Below are 6,232 nucleotides of genomic sequence, written 5' to 3' on the forward strand. Positions count from 1 at the left end.
CTCTGTGTCTGCTGACAGAGTAACCCGTTTAACTACAGGCCCCTCTCCCTCCACTTCCATGCCTGGAGGAGGCCTGCAACCCCCTCCAGGCTCAGACCTGGGGACACCCCCATTCCTGCCATCTGTGCTTTAGCCCTCCTTATTTACAGGAGCAGATGAGCAGGGGTTGATTCACAGAGGTGGGGGCTCTTCGAGTGGCCCTGCGTCTCAAAATGTGGCCATAGGTGAAAAGCAAGTGGATCAGGGTCTCAGGCCCCACCCAGACTTCTTAATCCAAATCTGCATTGCAATGAGACCCCCAGGGAATTTATGTGTCCATTAAAGTCGTTTGTTGTTTTTTTAAAAAAATTCCTATGAAGTGAAATTCAATGTAAAATTCACCACTTTAACCATTTTAAATTGTACAAGGCTGGGGGCAGTGGTTTACGCCTATAATCCTAGCCCTTTGGGAGGCCAAAGTGGGAGGCTCACTTGAGCCCAGGAACATGAGGCCATCGTGGGCAGTATGGTGAAACCCTATCCCTGCAAAAAATACAAAAAATAGCCTGGCATGGTGGCACAGGACTGTCGTCCCAGCTACTCAGGAGGTTGGGGTGGAAGGATCACCTGAGCCCAGGAGGTCAAGGCTGTGGTGAGCCATGATCATGCCACTGCACTTCAGCCTGGGTGACAGAGTGACAGCCTGGGTGACCTTGTCTCAAAAAGAAAAAAATCATACAAATGCAGTGACTTCTAGTACATTCACAAGTTGTCAGTCATCACCACCAGTTCCAGAACGTTGTTCTCACTCTAGAAAGAAACTCTGTACCTGTTAAGCAGTCACATCCCATTCCCGATCCCCCAATCCCCTGGAAACCACTGATCTCTGTCGCCGTGAACTTGCCTATTCTGGACATTTTAAATACAGCACTCCCACTTTATCTGTTGTTTCACTTTCCATGGTTTCAGTTACCTGCAGTCAACCACAGTCCTAAAATATTAAACTCCAGAAATAAACAACATATGAGTTTTCAATTGTGCATCATTCTAAGTGTGCATCATTCTTCGTCCCACCCCAGACACAAATGCTTCCTTTATCCACCGTGGTCCATGCTGTTGACCCTTCCTGCCTGTTAGCCACTTAGCAGCCTTCTCAGTTACCAGATCAACGGCCACAGTATCACAGCGCTCGTGTTCCAGCAACATTTCTTTTACTTAATAGAGACCCAAAGTGCAAGAGCAGTGTTGCTGGCATATGGTGGTGGTTTTTCATGCAACTTTCCCTTCACAGAAGCTGGCATATTGTTCTTTTTATTCTTAGCTATTGTTGCTAATCTCTCACAGCGCCTAATTTATAAACTTTATCGTACATATGCATGCATCAGGAAAAACATGGTACAATAGGATTAGATACTATTGTGGTTTTAGGCATCCACTAGAGGTGTTGAAATGTATCCCCTGAAGGTAAGGGGGTACTATCATACGATACGTAGCCTAGCTGTATCTGGCTTCTTTCTCTGATCATAATGTTTTCTTTTCTTTTTTTTTTTTTTTTTTAAGATGGGGTTTCACCATGTTGGTCAGGCTGGTCTTGAACTCCCGACCTCAGGTGATCCACCCCCCTTGGCCTCCAAAGTGCTTGGATTACAGGCGTGAGCCACCGCACCCGGCCCCGGATCATAATGTTTTCAAGGGCTGTCCGTATTGTAGCATGTATCAGTGCTTCATTCCTTCTTATGGATGAATAGTGTTCTCTTGTATGAATATACCACATTTTATTCATTTATTCATCAATTGATAGATATTTGGGTTGTCTGTACTTTTTGGCTACTATGAATAATGTTGCAATGAACATGCGTATATGAATTTTTGTGTCAATATTTGCTTTTTTATTTGTCTGGGGTCTATATGTAGGAATGAAATTGCTGAACCATATGGTAACTCTTATGTTTAGCTTTTTGAAGAACCACCAAGCTCTTGTATTGCAGCTGTACTGTTCTATATTCCCACGAGCAATATTCACTGTGGGTTTTTCCTGATGCTCTCTAGCAGGTTGAGACATTTTCCTTCTATTCTTAGTTTGTTAAGTGTTATTTTTCTGCATCAATTGAGATGATCATGTGATTTTTTCCCCTTTCATTTTATTAATTACATGCATTAATTTTTTTTTTTTTTGAGAGTCTTGCTCTGTTGCCCAGGCTGGAGTCCAGTGGCACAATCTCGGCTCATTGCAACCTCCATCTTTGGGTTCAAGCAATTCTCCTGCCTCAGCCTCCCGAGTAGCTGGGATTACAGGCTGCCCACCACCACACCTGGCTAATTTTTGTATTTTTAGTAGAGACGGGGTTTCGCCATGTTGGCCAGGCTGGCCTTGAACTTCTGACCTCAGGTGATCCACCCGCCTCTGCCTCCCAAAGTGCTGGGATTACAGGCTTTGAACTACCGTGCCAGACCTGATTTTTGCATATTAAATGACCCATGCATTCCTGGGATAAATTTCACTTGGTCATGGTGTATAATGCTTTTAATATGCTGCTGGATTTAGTCTGCTAGCATGTTGTTCAGGAGTTTTGCACCTATATTCATAAGACTTATTGGTCTGCAGGGTTTTTTTTCTTGTAATGTCTTTGTTTGCCTTTGGTACCAGGATAATACTGGTCTCATAGAATAAGTTAGGAAGTGTTTCCTCCTTTGCTTGCTTATTTATTTATTTAGGTAAGAGTTTGAGAAGGATTGGTGTTACTTCCTTAAATGTTTGCTGTAATTTACCAGTGAAGGCCCTGGCCTTTTCTTTGTTGGTAGGTTTTTGATCACAGATTTAATCTCTTTACTTATTATAGATCTATTCAGATTTTTTATTTTTCCTTGAGTCAACTTTGGTAATTTGTGAGTTTCTAGGAATTTGTCTATTTTGTCCAGATTATCTAATATGTTGGTATACAATTGTTCATAGTATTTTTTGTAATCTTTTATTTTTTCTTCGTAAGGTTTTTAGTGATGCCTCTGCTTTCATTTCTGATTCTAGTAATCAAGTCTTGAGTCTTCTATCTCATTCATTCACTGTCTCTCTCTGTGGGAGACAGAGTCTAGCTGAAGGTTTGCCAATTTTGTTGATTGTTTCAAAGAACCATTTTTTTTGTTCCATCGATTCTATTGCTTTTCTATTCTCCATTTTATTTATCTGCACTCCAACCTTTATTATTTCCTTCCCTCTAGTTGCTTTTGGTTTAGCTTGCTCTTTGTTTTCTAATTCCATAATATAGAAGCCTAGATTGTCTATTTCCTTTTTTTTTTCTTTTTTTTTTTTTTGACAGACTCTTGCTTTGTTACCCAGGCTGGAGCACAGTGGCATGATCCCAGCTCACTGCAACCTCCACCTCCCTGGCTCAAATGATCCTCCCACCTCAGCCTTCCAAGTAGCTGGGACAAGAGGGGGTTGCCACCATGCCTGGCTACTTTTTGTAGAGACTGGGTTTCATCATGTTGCCCAGGCTTCTTTTGGTTGTTTTTAAATGTACAATTAAATTACTAGAGTCACCCTGTTTTCTTACTCATTCTTTTTGACTAATGTTTTTATACCTATTAACCATGTTCGCCTCTCCCCAACCTGCCCCTGCCCATTACCCTTCCTAGCCTCTGGTGACAATCTTTCTGCTCTCTATGTCCATCAGTTCAATTGTTTTGATTTTTTAGATCCCACAAATAAGTGAGAACACATGATGTTGTCTTTCTGTGCCTGGCTTATTTCATTTAACTTAATGGCCTCCAGTTCTATCCATGTTGTTGTAAATGACAGAATCTCATCCTTTTTATGGCTGAATAGTACTCCATTGTATATAGGTATTGCATTTACTTCATCCATTCATCTGCTGATGGACACTTAGGTTGCTTCCAAATCTTAGCTATTGTGAACAGTGCTGCAACAAATATGGGAGTGCAGATATTTCTTTAATATACTAATTTCCTTTCTTTTGGGTATATATCCAGCAGTGGATTCCTGGATCATATGGTAGTTCTACTTTTATCCATTGAATTTTATCAAATGCTTTTTCAGCATAACTTGAAATGATCATATGGTTTTTGTCGTTCATTCCATTGATATGAGGTATCACATTGATTGGTTTACATATGTTGAACCATCCTTTCATCCCAGGAATAAATCCACTTGGTCATAATAAATGATCTTTTTAACGTATTGTTGAATTCAGTTTGCAAGCATTTTGTTGAAGATTTTTGCATGAATATTCATAAGGGATATTGGCCTATAGTTTTCTTTTTTTTTGATGAGTCTTTGTCTAGTTTTGTTATCAGGGTAATCCTGGCCTTGTAGAATGAGTTTGGAAATACTCCCTCCTGCTCTATTTTCAGAATAGTTTGAGTAGGATTGGTATTAGTTCTTTAACTAATGCTAACTTATTGTAACACTTACTAACTTATTCTATGAGACCAGTATTATCCTGGTACCAAAGGCAAACAAAGACATTACAAGAAAAAAAACACTACAGACCAATAAGTCTTATGAATATAGGTGCAAAACTCCTGAACAACATGCTAGCAGACTAAATCCAGCAGCATGTTAAAACCATTGGTAGGATTCAGCAGTGAAGCCATTGGGTCCTGGGGTTTTCTTTACTGGGAGACTTTTTATTACGGCTTCAATCTTGTTGCTTGCTATTGGTCTGTTCAGGTTTTGGGCTTCTTCATGATTCAGTCTTGGTTAGTTGTAGGAGTCCAGGAATTTATTCATTTCTTCTACATTTTCCCATTTATTGGTATATAGTTGCTCATAGTAGCCACTAATGAGCCTTTGAATTTCTGTAGTATCAGTTGTAATGTCTCCTTTTTCACCTCTGACTTTATTTCTTTGGGCCTTCTTTCTTGTTTCCTTAGTATGGCTAAATGTTTATCAATTTTGCCTAACTTCAAAAAACCAACTTTTTGTTTCATTGATCTTTTGTATTGTTTTCTTCATTTCAATTTCACTTATTTCTGCTCTGATCTTCCTTCCTTCCTTCCTTCCTTCCTTCCCTCCCTCCCTCCCTCCCTCCTTTCTTTCTTTTCTTTCTTTTCTTTTCTTTTCTTTTTTCTTTTCTTTTCTTTTCTTTTCTTTTCTTTTTCTTTCTTTTGACAGAGTTTTGCTCTTGTTACTTAGGCAGGAAGTACAATGGTGCCATCTTGGCTCACTGCAACTTCTGCCTCCCAGGTTCAAGTGAGTCTCCTGCCTCAGCCTCTTGAGTAGCTGGAATTACAGGTGCCTGCCACCATGCCAAGCTAATTTTTTATATTTTTCGTAGAGATGAGGTTTCATGATGTTGGCCAGGCTGGTCTCAAACTCCTGACCTCAGGTGATCCACCTGCCTCAGCCTCCCAAAGTGCTGGGATTACAGGTGTGAGCCAGTGCATCTGGCTGTACTATTTCTCTTCTACTAATTTTGGGTTTGATTTCCTCTTTCTTTTCTAGATGTATCACTGAATTGTTAATTTGAAGTTTTCCCTCTTTTTTGATGTAGGTACTTACAGCTACAAACTTCTCTCAGCACTGCTTTTGCTGTATCCCACAGGTTTTGGTATGTTGTACTTTCCTTCTCATTTGTTTCAAGAAAATTTTCAATTTCCTTCTTAATTTCTTCATTGACCATTGGTCATTCAGGAGCATATTATTTAATTTCCATGTATTTGTACAGAGTTCAACATTTTTTCTGTTATTAATTTCTAGTTTTATTCCATTGTGATCAGAGAAGATGCTTGATACTACTCCAATTTTTTGAATGTTTTAAGACTTGTTTTGTGACCTAATATATGACATATCCTTGAGAATGATCCATGTACTGAAGAAATGATGTGCATTCTGTAGTCATTGGATGAAATGTTCTATAAATGTCTATTAGATCCATTTGGTTTATAACGCATATTAAGTCTGATGTTTCTTTGTTAAATTTCTGTCTGGATGATCTGTCCAATGCTGAAAGTGAAGTGTTGAAGTCTCCAGCTATTACTGCATTGAGGCCTGTCTCTTTAACGCTAATAATATTTGCTTTATCTATCTTGGTACTTCACTTTAGGTGCATATATATTTAAAATTATTTTATCCTCTGGGTAAATTGACCCAATTATCATTATCTAGTGACCTTGTCTATTATGGGTTTTGTTTTGAAGCCTATTTTGTCTGATGTAAGTATAGCTAGCTACTCCTGCTTTTTAGTTTCCATTGGCATGGAATATCTTTTTTTTTTTTTTTTTTTTTTTTTTTTGA

The sequence above is a fragment of the Sapajus apella genome, unplaced genomic scaffold, assembly GCF_009761245.1.
Source record: "Sapajus apella isolate SASKATOON/1434 unplaced genomic scaffold, GSC_monkey_1.0 scaffold107, whole genome shotgun sequence".
In the NCBI taxonomy this organism is placed as follows: Eukaryota; Metazoa; Chordata; class Mammalia; order Primates; family Cebidae; genus Sapajus; species Sapajus apella.